The sequence below is a fragment of the Cyprinodon variegatus genome, unplaced genomic scaffold (assembly GCF_000732505.1).
Source record: "Cyprinodon variegatus isolate N-32 unplaced genomic scaffold, C_variegatus-1.0 Scaffold195, whole genome shotgun sequence".
Taxonomy (NCBI): Eukaryota; Metazoa; Chordata; class Actinopteri; order Cyprinodontiformes; family Cyprinodontidae; genus Cyprinodon; species Cyprinodon variegatus.
The window spans coordinates 20648-36455 of record NW_015150648.1 but is presented as its reverse complement, the minus strand read 5'-3'; the positions used below and the strand labels follow the sequence as shown (position 1 = coordinate 36455).

Here is a 15808-nt window from a genome sequence, read left to right as displayed (position 1 = left end):
TAGGTTCTGTTTTGTTAGTTTGGTTTATAGTAACGTTCATGTCCCTGTTCCAATAAGGAGATTATTCTTGAGCTAGTGTCTTCAGGCGATTTTATTCCCTCACCAGTGGTGACAGTGTTTTAGTGTTTTTTGTGATTCTTATTCCGTTCCCTCTCACCCACTGGCCCTGTCTGTACCCGGCTGATCTGTTCGTCTGAGCCACCTTTGGACTATTGCTGGATTCTGCCTGTCTGTATCTGTGCGTTTCTGTTTGAGCGGGATGCTTGACGCATGGAATTCTGAACCTGTCTTTATTGGTGCGTTTCTGTCTAAGCTGGTTGCTGGAAGCATGGGGCTCTGAACCTTCCTTCACACTCTGTGTGGTTCCTGGAACTCTGGATCTGTCTTTTCCTGTGCAGGTCGGAACCCCTGACCAGGCTGAGGACTCCTGGATTGCAGAACTGTTCCGGTCTGATCTAAATCCCTGACCTGGATCGGATCCCTGCCTGCTCACTGCTGCATTGGAGACACTTGGATGGCTCAGAGCCGCATCTCGTCGGCAGTGCATCCTGCCTATGATTGAGAGGATGGACTGAACTGATAAACCAGGTAAGTGACTAATTTGGATTATCATCTCCTGTAAGAGGATCATGTTCACTTACCTGTGTTTCTCCCTCCAAAGTGTCAGTGATTCTGTTTGAGTCTGTTTTGTTTTAATATGTCAACATTTTGAACTTTCCTACTGACTGTCTCACCTTGAATACTGGGTCCATCTCTCCCGTTTTTTATGATACAATCATTTGGGAATGTATAGAACAACACCATATTGTAAATTGCTTTGAGCTTTTCTGGTAATGTCTGACAAATGTTGGCTCAGAGGGAAGAAAGAACAAGTGTTAATTAATTTCCAAAAAGTTTTGCATGTATTAAAACAGGTTCAATTTTTTTATGCATCCACAAAGCAGATCTTCCTATAAGGTGCAAAGTGTTTTGTGTGTTAACTCAGCAGCAAAAAGTTCATGCAAACTTTTTGTATGTGTGCATTTGGCGATCATATCCTAATGGCCAACTGTTCGGGCCAACTGTTCGGGTGTATCATGATAGCAGGATATGCAAAAGATTTTGAAATTAAATACTTACCATCCTCAAAGTAATTTATCAAACCTGAGAGTGAGTTTAGTGCAGGTTTTATGGGTGCAATTTCTTGTATGTATATTTGCTACGTATGTTTGAAAGTCAAGTTCAAACTTCTATATAAATACTTTGGGACACTAATGTAAAGTGCTAAATATACTAATATAAAGTACATATTATTGACCATTATTACCATTACTTGAAAAAAAAAAAACATTACCGCTAACTCTATGGCTTTGAACATCACTATAACTTAAGACCCCTCTAAAACTGCCAGTACATCATGCAATTTCCTCATTTAAATGGGGCTGACTCAACCTAAATGCACATCCAAAATTCTGCAACAGCCTGTTGATCAAACGCATCACTTATTTCACTTACACTTTATTTTTTGGCCCACAAAGCTTAGCTGTCTTTATTTGGATTCTTTTAAAATCAGGCTCTTAGTTGCTTCCAAAGGACGGCAATCCCAAACACCATAAAATTGATTTAGGAATAGATACAGCTGCTTCAGATTTCACCACCCCATTAAATCAGTCCTATAGAATGGCTTCAGATTGTGCCAGTGTGTTCAGGAGGTTGAAACTGAACAAATCCTAACCCTAAGATTCTAGGTGTAATCTGAATGTAATTCCAGTAGTTTTTAATCTCTTGTAAAAAAAAAAAAAGTTGAATGACGCTCATATTGCACAAGGCCTCCCCCCACCACGCACCCACCCCCACCCCAAAAAAAACAAAACAACACACCAAAATCAGTCAACTGAGGTGTTTATAAAGGCCACATTAAATGAGTGTGACTGAAACATGTGGAATTCACTCACAGTAAAGCTTTAAAATAAATTTTTTTAAAGAACGTAGGCTGTAAATAAAGTAGTTAAAAGGTATAAAGTAGGTAAATTGAAAGTTTCACTTTCCAAAGCGGCTTGTATCAATGATAAGCTGCATATTATCAGACATAAGGAGCCTATTAGAAGGTATAGGAGGCACAGTCTGAGGCCATTCCAAGAGACTGATAACGGCTAATAATGGCAATTTTATGGTTGATCACATAGGAAACGGATAGAGCAGAAAAACATTAGGTTTTTGGAATGGACCTAAAAGTGTAGATAAACTCCTCAATTTTTAAGAACAAACTATCCAGCCCTTAATTTTGTTGTTAGAGCTTGTAATATGTGTATTGAAGCACCCACCTTCTGGTAAAGAACAGTACCTTTGGCAGGTATTGTGCATTCCCATGGTTACTTTCATTTAATGCTTTGTATGAATTATCTGTTCTAATTTGTAGGCAAATAAGCCAGGGGATATTGATTAACTTTTGAGCTGTATAAATCTGTTGTAACCCGGTGCTGAGTTCATAATTACAGCACAATGCAATGACATTTTAGAAAAACAAGTTTGTTTAGGCTTTTTTACTTTAGGTAGGAACCATTTGCCCATTTGCATTACTATATCAGCTCCCTCTTTATTTCTTTTTACATGATGCTTGCATGTAATTACTAGTCTACAATGGAATAAGAAAAGATTGATTTTAACACACATTTCCTTTTGATAAAGAATACAGCTTCTCAGGTTTTAATCAATATGCACCATTATATAAGGAATAAGTCTATTGTTTCGAACGAAGACTAATGACGTTTCCACAGCTACAACAAATACAGCAGCATTCTTAATAAAGCCTTTACCTAATATTTTTCACATTTTGTTTCCAGACAACTTGGAATGCAAAGGATTTTTTTAAAGGTCTGAAGCATTTGATTATAAAATAAAAAATAAAAAAAATCCACCTTTATATTAATTAAACTAGCATTTGATTCATTTAAACCCCAAAAAAATGTAACTGTGAAGGTGTTAAATCTTTCACTGTGACTCACACACACACACAAACATGTTGTGTCACAATATCCTTGTGGGGACCTTCCATTGACTTCCATTCATTTCCCACTAATTTTATATGGCCTAACCGTGACCCTTGCCATAACCCTAACCATTACCGACACATACCTATCCCTAAACCTAACCTAAACTCAATTCACACCTTAGTCCTAAACCTAACCCCCACTCCAAGAAGAGAAACTTTCCTTATGGGGACCAGTTGTTGGTCCCCACAAGTACCTGTGAGTCCCCAAAATGTACCATATTCCTAGGAAATTGTCCCCACCAGGTTTTAAAGACATGGCCACACACACACACACACACACACAATGTTTTTCACTCCTTATTAAGACAACATATAGACATCTTCTGACTTCTTTCAACATATTTGCATCCAGTCTTTGCACTTAGTTTAATCCTAAATTCAACTTAAACTTAATTAACACCTTATTTAAAACCACATGTGGCTAATGATTTTGTAATAAACGAAAATCATGTCTAATTATCCATCAATCATTCAATCAAATACAATATTGTGCTTATGTAATTTATTGTATATATCTAATATAAGAAAACACTAATCTTGTAATCAAAAACAATACTTAAAGTAGGGTATTTTAAAAAGTCTTCCTTGTTATCCATGAGAGATATAGGAGTGGTTATTCAGCGGAATGAGATATATACCAAAGAATGATCAAAAATAACATTTTGGGGGAGTTGTGTACGCTTACTGACTGTATAATTGATTTGATTACAAAAAAATTGTTAATTTATGTATTACTTTTATTTGTTTAAACAAAAGGTGAGAAGAAGCACCCTTACCTGTCTTAACTACTGTCAGATGGCAGAACTGTAGAAAACTAATCACTGCTCTGAGTCATCTGAAGCCTACATCTGTATTGCCCTAAAAATGTATCTTCAGAAATAGCATATTTCCACCTCATTGCCTTATAAGATACTTTTCTTCCCTGCTCCCTTTTTGCTTGCATTCTTTTACTGTTAACTTTTATGTCTTTGACAAAATAACAGTTAAAAATGGACTAAAACTACTTTATAACAGTTACTCCCAAGGGTTACTTTATTGCTGTATAAGACCATCAACCTTTAATTATGCCACTTTCCATACAGAACTCCCATGGGGGGGCAGCTTTAGACATAAAAGTAATTTTATTCTCCATGCAGCCACAAATTTTCACATAATTATGCAATAACAAAAAAATCTAAACAAGAGGCATGCAGTTGCATGGTAATTTTATTTCTGAAAATCAGTTTTGTTTTGAAATTTATAATTTTTTTTTTCTTAAGACGTTTTGTTGTATTTCATATTTGACATAAAAGAACTGGACAAGCACACGTTTTTGCAGCAGCTAGAATCTCAGGAGCTGACACTCAATAACCCTAGTCTGCGATTTCTTCCTCATCTGGGCTCAAATACATATAACAGTTTCTCCTGCATTCAGTCCCCCTTTTTTTTACTAATCCCACATCTCTTCCAATTTTCCTAGTGACGGTTCCCTGTACTTTCAAATGTAGCTATTACATTGCTCTCATTTCCCATGGGCTGTAATTCAAACCTTTGTGAAAAATGAAAAATGGAACCATTTCTATAGATGCCTGAATATTTTGATCTGGATTTTCTTCACTGCCATAAATTCATATCTAAAATCTAATAGTACTGATTAAATTACTAATTATAAGTGTGATACAATTATTCATACACAGAACAAACGAATTTGCCAAAAAAAAACTACACTTATTGCACTTTTTCTAGGAAAAAAAAAAAAAAACAGAGAAATTTTTGCATGTTTGGGTTCAGTTGTGTCACAATGATGGATGTTTAACAGACATTAAAACAAGCCACTGGTAGGTAGAGGTGGATGCAAAAATAAAGAGGTTCAATATTTCACACAGAGGCATAAAAACAAGGTATAAAAAATTTTTAACATCAGATGAGGAGGAAAAAGCTAAATTAATCCTAAAACAGGAAGGAAGATGATGGAGAAGAGGTGTGTTGAACATAGAACATAGCATAGAGAAAGCTAAAATCAAGCAACTGAACCAACTAACTGAGGTGAATGAAGACATAAACAATATACTAAAGAGAACCAATCAGTGGAAAAACAAACAGATGAGACTAATTAGCAGTGTGGGAGAAGCTGAGTGAGAAAACAGACAGAGGACATCATATAGAATAAATGCCAGAAAAGTAATTAAAGACAGAGACCAGAAACCCTAAACAGAACACAACATGAGACAGGACAAAGAATCTAAAAACCAACAGCAGGTGGAGAAACTGGAAAATGGTACGAAAGCCAGAAGCAAAGAGAACAGAATGAGCTAGAAGTAAAGCGGGAAATTACCAATAAGAAATAAGTTATTGAAATAATGTTTCAAGGGTATCGCTACATGTTCTTCACAAAGACAGTAATATTTTCCTATATGTAAAAGCAGCTAAATTTCATCCGCTGCTGCACGCACAAACTGAACCCTCATCAAGGCCGCTTTTCAGCATTAGAAAGGATGTTTCTGTTTTAATTTTGTGACCTGTTTAAGGTAGAAAGGCAGAAGAGGTAAATGTTTTGTTCATCCTCCAGAGGGTTCAATAACATCAAGGTTGACCAAGTATGACGTGTCAAAAATAGTGTGTTGCATGTATTACAGAAAATAGATAGGTTAGAGTTTAAATAACAAGAAGAGCTTTATTTCTGGTATACAGGCTCAGTATTTTAACCTTGCCTGAAATCTGAACCCTTGTGGTATTTGCACACAAGAATCTATCTGGACGGACACAAATAAAGCATTTGAACAAAAATTCTTTAAATAACAACTGACAAATAATGATTTTACATTCACCACTGTGTTTCAGCTATGTGGTTGCTGTTTAAATTGCAATGCGCTCCCATGAGTTGATGAATAAAAAGAGGAGGACCTACCAGGCTACGGTCTGGGATCGGATAAGGCCCACGCCTATTTGCATGTGTTGAGGAGGATTCATGAACCCAGCCCAGTAGGGTTCTGGTGCAGATCTGTACACCATCTCTGACAGTGATGCAGATTTAGCAAGGTGTAAATGAATGAGGTTTGGAACTGCATACTGTCTGGTTAAGTCCTAATATCACAAGGGGATATAAAGACTGTCACTTTATGAACTAGCAGGAACAACATACATTTTTCCTAAGCCATGAAATCCAAATGCATATGAGTAAAATAAAGGAAAAATGTTCATATAGAGCCGCAAGGGGTTTGCATCTTATATCCTAAAGGCAAAAACTAAATATGACAGCCACAAGCTTTGATTTTTTTAACATGCATGCCAAGGCTAGAGTAAACTGTGATTTGGAACATCAACTGACTTCATAGTGACTTTTTTGAACTGGGATTGAAGAGTAGCTCAATGCAGAGCAGATAAACTTGTTTATTAAATGAAGCATCCAGCATCCAGCAGGCTGAAGATGCCAGATGAGTCCAAAACAACATTTATTCCCTGTTCATTTGCTTTCTAATATATTGAATTAAGTACTACAACAACAACAAAAAAATTATAAAAAGGAACTGTTCTCCATTTTTCTGTATTATAAAATGAAATTTGGGGTTGGCTTTAAATTGAAAAAGGAATGAACCTTTAACAGACTCAATCTGTCTGACTGACTGTGTATACGCTGCATTTTCTTGTGTGCTGAGAATGTTGGAGCAGTTAAGGAAGGGGGGGGGTGTAATAAGTAGGCGACAACAATCAAACAACAAACACAACAGCAATTATTGCTTGCATGATTACAATTGCATGAAGTTATTCTTTTTATACCAATGTATTCTCTGTAGAAGCATACCCCCCTAGCATACTGTTACACTGTGCTGTATTCTGTTCCTTGATTTTTCTTTGCAACTGTATCTATACAAATAAATCTTTTCAATAAATATTTAAAAAGAAAAAAAATTGGATGTAAAAAAAAAAAATAAATAAAATTGTTGGTTCAGACACCATGTAAAGCAAATTACTTTGCATTCTTATTGATAATTCGGGATTTGATCCATTAGCCTATCAGAAGAAAGTCATGTGAACGTAGCCTCTTGAGACCATCCTGATCTCGCGAGCTTTCAAGGTTTCACTCGCGGATCAGTCTGGAGACTCTCCGTTAAAGAAAACGAACATCACCAAACGAACGTCCAATCAGCATTGGCTTTGAGGCGGGTTGAGGTGTGACGCAACGAGAAGCGCGACAGTTCAGTCTAAAGAACATGGCGGCTTCAGCCGATGAAACTAGCGTTAGCGTGGCTATCGAGCAAGTTTTATCGGAATTACAGAGTATTTCTTCACTGAAAGAAGAGCAAAACACTGCTCTGGAGGCTTTTCTCAGAGGAAAAGATGTTTTTGCTCTTCTCCTGACTGGTTTTGACAAGAGTTTGATCTATCAATTGGCTCCTCTTCGTCGTCGCTCTGTTAGTACGTCATATGCTTCGTTGATCTGATTGGTTTATTTGGCCCGTCTATCACCAACATAGGCCAATCAGCTAACCAGTATTTTCGCCCCTTCCCAAAATTACTTCAACTGAAGGTTTCCGGAGTCAGGTTAATGTGAACGTACAACTCAGCCAAAAAGTTACCTCTCTGACTGAGTAGCCCGGAAGCTTCATATACACCGTATATGAAGCTTCTCTGTATATTATACAGAGACATAGTGACAGGACCACACACTCTCATGTAGTTTTTAAAATGTAGCCCCTATTATCTGGACAATATTTGTACCGGACCCCTTATTCATTTGTTTGCCTTAAGTAAATCCGATAATGTACATTGAAATCTAATCATTTGAAAATCATTCATCTCAATACCCAGAGGTTAGCATTTAGTTTAGACAAGACCTACTTCAACAGTTTTTAATGGCAAGGGGAACAAGGAACAACCACCCAGAACAATGACAAGGACCTACAGCAGCTAAGGGCGATGACAGTAACAATCTGAAGTTACAAATGCGCAGACAAGTCTGTGAACCAACAACAGTGGGCAACAGCACGATAAAACACCTGCAAGGTATGTTAGTCTACTTCATATGTATTACAGTGAGTAATAACTTCAGTAGCAGCTAGAGACATCTACATATGTAACATCTGTATGTGCAACATAGAAATATGCAACATATTCATATGCAACATTTAGATGAACAACATCTACATGAGCAACATAGGCATCAAGCCTCAACACTTCGGAAACCAACAACATCTACACATAAACAACATCTGCACATATTACATCTACTTATTTTCTAAGCAAATGGAACCCCTTAAAAAATAAAATGAAGGACCGTTTTTAAACTTTTGCAAAATAAAACTGTTGGCTGTGCTCTAAATATAATTAATAACTACCTTAGATCATGTTTTATTTGCTGGAATGGTGGTGCCAATAGGTTCAATTGGACATACCTTAAGTTAGTCTACCTGGGATCCGTTCCACAAAGTAGGTTTACTGAAACTAAGTTTTCAAAACCTGAAATCAAGGAAACCCTGAGTTTTCCGTTTCACAAAGAGAGTTGTTGAGAGTTGAACCTCTGTTTCAGTCACCATAATAACATCCTCGCCAGAACTAACCTGGTAGGGAGCAGGTTTTGTTCAGTAAAGTCAGAGTTTAGTAGAATGGGAGGCAGATCTTCTAGTTATCAGGCTCCTCTTCTGTGGAACCAACTACCAGTTTTAGTCCATGAGGCAGATACCTTGTCTACTTTTAAGGGTAGGCTTAAAACTTTCCTTTTTGATAAAGCTTATTGTTATAGTGGCTCAGGTTATCCTGACCGATCTCTATAGTTATGCTGCTATAGGCTTAGACTTCTGGAGGACATAAGGACCCCTACCTTATCATTCTGTTTCATTCTATCTCTATACTTCCACTCTGCAGAATCTGTTAGTTCAATCTCTAACGTTATTCTCTCTCTGTTTTTTCTCATAGTAGCTTTGCCTCCTCTGTTCCTGTTTGGCTGTGACACCATCCTGTTGGGGGTTTCTTCCTGTTAAAAGGGAATTTTTCCTCTCCACTGTCACTACAAGCATGCTTATTGTGAGGGATTGCATTCAAGTCAAGAGTTGATGCAATCAACTGGTTTTCCTTAAATAGAAAACTTTGAATCAATTTAACTGTATGATCTGGTGAACTGTAAAGTGCCTTGAGATGACATGTTGTCAATTGGTGCTATATAAATAAACTGTATTGAATTGAATATCACAAATGTGGAGGCAAAATGGCCAGGATTAGTGCATGACTCAAGGATTTTTTAGAGTTGAATTTAGTTGAAAGGGGTTTCCAGGGTGTGCACACGTATGAAAGCATAATGTTGTAACTTTTGTATAGATGTAGAAAATGATGTGTGGCTCTTGAAATCATTCATCTTTTAATCTCTTTACCTCAACAAAATCTGGCAGCCATTTTGCAATGCAGCAGGTGTAAACAATGATACATTTTTATTTTTAGTCTGAACTGAAAATTTTGTAGCTTTAAAACTGTGAATTATGCATTTGAGAAAATGAACTTTTAAAATAAAACATATTTATATAAATAATTATCTCAACATCACTGTTCTGTGTAAAGCTGAAATTAATAAATCTGTCACATTGTAATGACTTTGTAGTTTTCTTTGTTCAAGGTTACCATTTACCATTTACTACTGATGTATAAATCTAAAACTCTTTTAATGCAAATCACCTAATTAAATCCCTACCCACACAACTTCAACTCGTGCATATTTATACACCACATTACTCTATCAAATCATTAAAAAGTTTTAGCTGAATTTTTCCAGCCCTTAGAGGAAATTTGGGCACTTTTACTAAAGTGACTAACCACTAAGCTACAATTTTGCCATCAGCACTCAGTAAGAAATAAGTATGGGACCTGTGCATCTAAAACGTATATATAGAAAGCTGAGGAAAGATAATATTTTTTTTCCATCCTATAGGTAACCGTAGAATTAGCACAAGATGAAATGTATTTTGGTTTCATAAGCTGTTGCTATTTATGTGTCTCGGCATGAGGTATTTTATGAAAGGAAAAAAAAAACATCTTGTCCCTTAAATAGTTATAATAATCTGTGCAATCCAGTGGTCCTTCTTCTATATCCCCAATATAGTAACCTGTTTTATTTATAATTTTTTTATCTCTACATTTCACAGCAATTTGTATCCTCAGAAACAAAAGAAAAGGCAGGAACCTCCGAGGACATGCCCGATTTTGTGGTAGACAGCTTGGGCTGTGCTGAGAGGGAGGCATAGAGGGAAGTGTTGGGAGGATTTCAGGGGGTGGGGAGCAAAGCAACAGAAAGCCAAGCTAAATCTCTACCCTACTTTGTATGCATGTCTATGCTCTCGGGCTATGCATAGTGCAGGAGGAAGGCAGAATTTGTCACCCAGCTGAGCATTTTTTTTATTTATTTTTTAATTAGCCAAACATGTTAGATATATTTAGTGGTTTTTACATGGTGTACCAATATGCAGGAGTTGAAAAGTGCTGAGAGAAATTAAGTTAAAGAGAGATTTTTCATGGATAGTGTTAGAGATCTGTCTCTTTTCCTGCTTCTCATTAAAAGGTTATTTTCTGTAAATTGATTAATTGTAAATGATCCAGGTATTTGATGTGCATTAGAGGAAGAATAATCATTTGCATAACTGCAATGCCCTTCAATAATGCTTAGTCCCTTTTAATGAATATTCAAAATATTATGTCTTTGAGCTGGTAATTGTAAAGCTTCTCATCAATAAATGAAATTAAAATTACCTGATGAAATTCTGGGTTGAGGGCAGCACCCGCCCACAGCCCACGTGTATCATGCATTGTGCATAGAGCACCAAGCGCTGGGGAATGCACAAAAAAAAAAAAAGACTTTTGAATTTTTTTTTCATAGTAGTTATCATAATGATTAATATTTAAAATCAAAAGGCCTAAATCTTATAATTAGATATAATCCAGTCTCTCCCATTTTGCCTCACACCTCTGTTTGGAAAGGGTATCAAGTGTTGAGTGCAGCAAAGAGAGGACAGAAGAGGCAATGGGATAAGTTGATGAATGGAAAACAGCCTGGGAAAGTGAATGTTGAGAAAAACCTTGCAACCAGGAAGTCAAGGTTAATACCTTTATGAGCAATAACACAATTTCCTTTTATCGTGATGAATTCATTTTATTGTGTGATTAACGCACGTGCCTGCGTACTTTTTAAACCTGTTCTGTGCTGTATTTTTCTTAATAAGTCTGGAAGACAGTTCTGTTCTCTTCTCTCCTCTCAACCTCTCCCACTCACTGCGTACAGAGGAGCTGTGCACACTGAAGGGAAATGATTAAGAGGAAAAGAAACAGGATGAACCTTGGACTTTTTTTAACTTTTGCAGATAAAGTAAAGCAAAGCATTATATTACACACCGTTATTCACTACTGAAGCAACACTAGCCTTCTTCAAACAAACTGAAAACATGGAAAATGCTAAATAAAGATGCAACTTATGCTCATTGAACTATTCCATATTCAGGTTGTTGCATCTGTCCTAATTCAAAAAACATTTTCTCCAAACAGCTGTTCTAGAGTCTGTTAATGTAAATAATTCAAAAGTGTTTCAGACTTTTTTTTGCAGGTATCTGTACTTAGGGCACCCAGATATCTGGAGCCACCACTGATTAGGACTCTAAGCTAAGTATTGTGCTCTGTCAGAGAAAGAAAAACAAGGAAAGGTTTCATGAAAGTTATAACATTATTACTCTCCTCATTATAGCAATAGCTGCAAATTCAAAACCTAGTCAACACTGCATTCATTCAACAAAAAAAGAAAATATGCCCTAGTTTAAAGTCCCAGTAAAAACTATGGTACTTAACACTGTATTGTGTTCAGATACCGTTTTACAGTGGTAAAGGTTCTAATCTGACATGTTTTCAAAATTATTTGTGTCTTTGTAATTACCTCCCTCTAAGTTTGTACACTACAGTACAATCCAGTGTAACCAACTGTCTTCAGAAGTCAACAAACAAACTTCAAACATCTCACAGAGCTGTTTTAATCCCTCAGTAAAGTGGATGGCATGGCTGCAGTTCTGCTAAGACAAAGGCATCCACCTACATTGACATGGAGTTTGTAAGAGAGGCAACTAAGAACCCCATTATAGTCTGGAGAAGCTGCAGAAAATAGTAATTTTGGCTGAAAATGAGCATCTTTGTGAGTCAGAGGGAAAGTGAGTCAATGGGAAAAGAAGGCCAGAGCTACGTTCACACTGCAGGACTTCAGACTCAATTTCGATTTTTTGTTAAACCCGATTCTCTTCTGTGGTTGTTCACATTTCCAAAAATATGCCAATAGGGACCTGTGTTGAGTATTAATGACCTTCAGGTTGGATGAATGCGGCCTAGCCATTCAGACAAAGGTTGCATTTGAAAAGATCAGATTCATACTGGATTTAGGGCCAGATCTGTGTTGTTCAGACTGTTATGTAAAGATTAGAAACATGTCGCATTTAGGCATAAAAAAATGCTTTGGGTCACTTCTGGCTGCATTGTGAACGTAGCCAAAATCTGCTTTTTCTGGTTTTATATTTAAGCTTTTAAATTTTAACTTGTGTTATTTTCCACTGTATATACCTTTCATTTGCCCCAGCAATGTGTTCCCCTTGTTCCCCTGTGTTGAAATCATTTTGTGTTTTTAAAGAAACAGCTCTTTCAATTCTTCAATATTTGACAGATGTGTTCTTCTGAACTCACAAGATTGTCCAATCCCACAGAGAATGCAGACAAGACAGTCTGCAAAGCAATCAAAGAGGAATTTGTGCAGAAATTGAGCAGATAATGGACAGCCAAGGCCTGCACACACACACACAGAAAAAACACACATTTTGTTGTCAGAGAGGTTATCTTAAGGTTAAATGGATTTGGGATGAAAGAACCTGGAATATATAATTTTGTCTATTATCTTAGTCTCTTTTTCCTCCACTTTAGTTAAAGCTACAGCAACATTTAACATCTATATATGGACAAAAAGTGAGACATGTAGTGTACAGATAAAACAGTAGGGTTCCTCATAGTTTTGTAAAGCTTTTTACAGTTTGTGATCATTGGAAGATTATGATTCCATTCTATTTGGTTGCTGATGCTCATGAATGCTAATATCCCGAGCTAGTGTCCATAGGACGCAAATAATTAATGAGGGATAGACAAACACAAAAGTAATAAATTCATTACTGGCGTGTTGCTCTAATAAAACCACTTTTAGTTCTGAAATGTTTAATTTAACTTTTTAGTTATTTGAAACTAATTTAATTCCATGTTTTGCATAAAGAAGAACACAGATTTAGTAAAAAAAAACTAAACAGAAATGTTAAAGGAGTTCTTACATTTCAATGGTTTAGAGATTTCAGCTGTGTGAGAACAGCAAAAGTCTCAGAAAAATGTGAAGCTTTCAATCAAGCCATGATTGATGTCAAGTCTTACGATCTGCTGGGAGAATTATTTATAAGAAAAATCTCTCAGGACCATTGTCAATCTTCCCTGTGTTAGAGTACAGTACACCACTGGTGCACCCTGCTTTTAGACCACACAATACTCAGAGAGACTGTTGAAAATCCACAAGCTGGATTTTAGCATTTATAGACCTTAGTATGGATGTTAAACATTCATTCCAGTAGCGATAGCGTAAAAAAAACCCTCCAATATTCTAAAAAAAAACAAAAAAACTTCCCAACAGAAGATCTACTTCCTATAATTAAAATTTGAGTTAAAATGTATTCAAACAATGTGAAAATGTCAGGTTTGGTGGAGGTATTTTAAAGACCCAAATGCAGAGATGGAAGCTGAGGTGGTTTCTTGCAGATTTAATGTCAAAAAAGAGGCAACAGAAGAAAGAAAACCAAAATAACAAAATACAGAAAAAACTAAATCCAGAAGACATCAGGGGAAACACACACAAAGATGCAAGAAACAACAAGGAACCAACTAAGAGTAACTGAACAGGAGGCGTATATATGGGAGACAACAATGGGAGGACTAATTAGCAGACGAGGAACAGGAGTGGACAGAAGAATCTAGAAGGGAGCTAGGAGAAGGAGACTGACACAAAAGTGCAACAGAGTGCAAACAAGAAAAACATAGACCTCAAATAAAACCAGAAAACACCACAAAATGGAAATGAAACATAGAAAACTCAAAAAGATAACCTAAACAAAACCAAAAAGTGCAAAGCCGTGAGAGAACATATCTTTAAAGATGTCATGTTAAAGAAAAGCAGAAAGTAGCATATAATTGAGAATTGCAAGCCAAGTATACCTAGCATATTTAGAACAATCTTTTATCAAACTAGGTTTAGTTTTAGTTTAAGCTAACATTATAAAGAAATAGAAATTTGATTTTTCAAAATGCTATATTTTTTATTATGGGCTTATTTGTGAAAAAAAATAAAAATAAAAATCATCCTGGGCAATAAGCAAATATCAAGTGTTTACTCTGTATTTTTCATGGTTTTCCACATCTGTGTACAGCCTTATCTTGCTTAATTTTGTATTGTTCCATATGCTCTCCAATTTCTGTTCATAGTGTGACCAGTCCTCAATGAGGACACAATATCCCCAAAGCTCTGGATAATGTTTTAAAACTTCCTGACTGCTGTGATTCTTATATTCTTCAACAAATGGTAGAAAGGATGAATACAAAATGTTGAAACTGCGTATGCTGCTGTTTTTATTTTTATTTTTTTTAATGCACCACTGTGTGTTGGTCTATCTTTTGAAACCTAAGAGAATGCATTAGTGTGAGAGGTTGTAATGTTACTAGAAGTGGAAAAGTTCAGGGGGCACAGAACAACATAACCAAAATAAATATTCAATAATGAGATGGATTCCTACACTGAGCAGTTTCCTCTGGCACAAATGTCTTCTTTTAGGACAAATGATTTATCTTCATCTTCAGGCTCAACATGGGCATGATTTCTTGTTTTACAGCCATCCTGAGTATCAATGTGGCAGAGAACAGACAGAGAAAACAGAGATCTCTTTCTAGTTAAGTTGCTGATTAATTAATTTCCCTGGGCAAACAAGAGATTAGCGCTTGATTCATCTCAAGCGTTAAAGCTCGGTATAACATTTCAGTCACATGTTTTCCAATCATTCCTGCTGTTGCAATAAGTGTTGATAGAAACCATCTGGATGAACTATATTTCATATTATTTTTTTGACTCTGCTAAATCAAACATGATCTAATTTTAAATCTGTGGCTCCATGCAATCTTTATTCTAAGAATCCCTTCAGCTACATTACTTTGAGAAATTGTTTCCATGCTTTGTGGAGACAAACATAATTATAGGGCAAAGCATAGAAAGCTAAATAAATACTTTTATCCTTCATTTCTTTGTTTGGCAAGCCGCAACATAAATTTCCATTTTGCTGCTGCTTTCCAAAAACAAGCCAAACCACATCTCATGCATTTTCTTAATGCTCAGTTTGGCTCTAAAGCCTCAGCTGTAATTATATACAAAGCACTGACAAATGTGCAACTTTGCTCAGCCGAATTGACCAGTGTTTACTTTGGTCAGACTCTTAAAATATTTACAGCCAATGAATATGAAAGCAGGGAGACATGTCCATTTTTCTTGTCTGGTGTTGAGAAGACCTGCAGTAACGTAACACCATAGCACTGATGGGGAAACACGGCGAGGTTATGGTCAGATGTAAAGTGGTGCAGGGTGCTTAATGTTGGGACATCGGTCTTTGTCACAGTGCGCAAGAGGAGAACTGTGTGCAAGACTGTGCTATCTGGAGAGGATCCAGCTATGTCAGCAGGGTGAGAACAGGCTCATTTACCTCAAGTCAGTAGCTGCCT

General features: G+C 36.5%; 1 long non-coding RNA gene across 1 annotated transcript in view; it reads left to right on the top strand.

The window, feature by feature from the left end:
- Positions 1 to 403: 403 nt before the first annotated feature.
- Positions 404 to 15808, top strand: part of LOC107087811 — a 29950-nt gene continuing 14545 nt past the window's right edge. Inside the window, exon 1 of the long non-coding RNA XR_001481356.1 lies at positions 404 to 588. This is a non-coding gene — a long non-coding RNA (uncharacterized LOC107087811). The remainder of the gene's footprint in view (positions 589 to 15808) is intronic.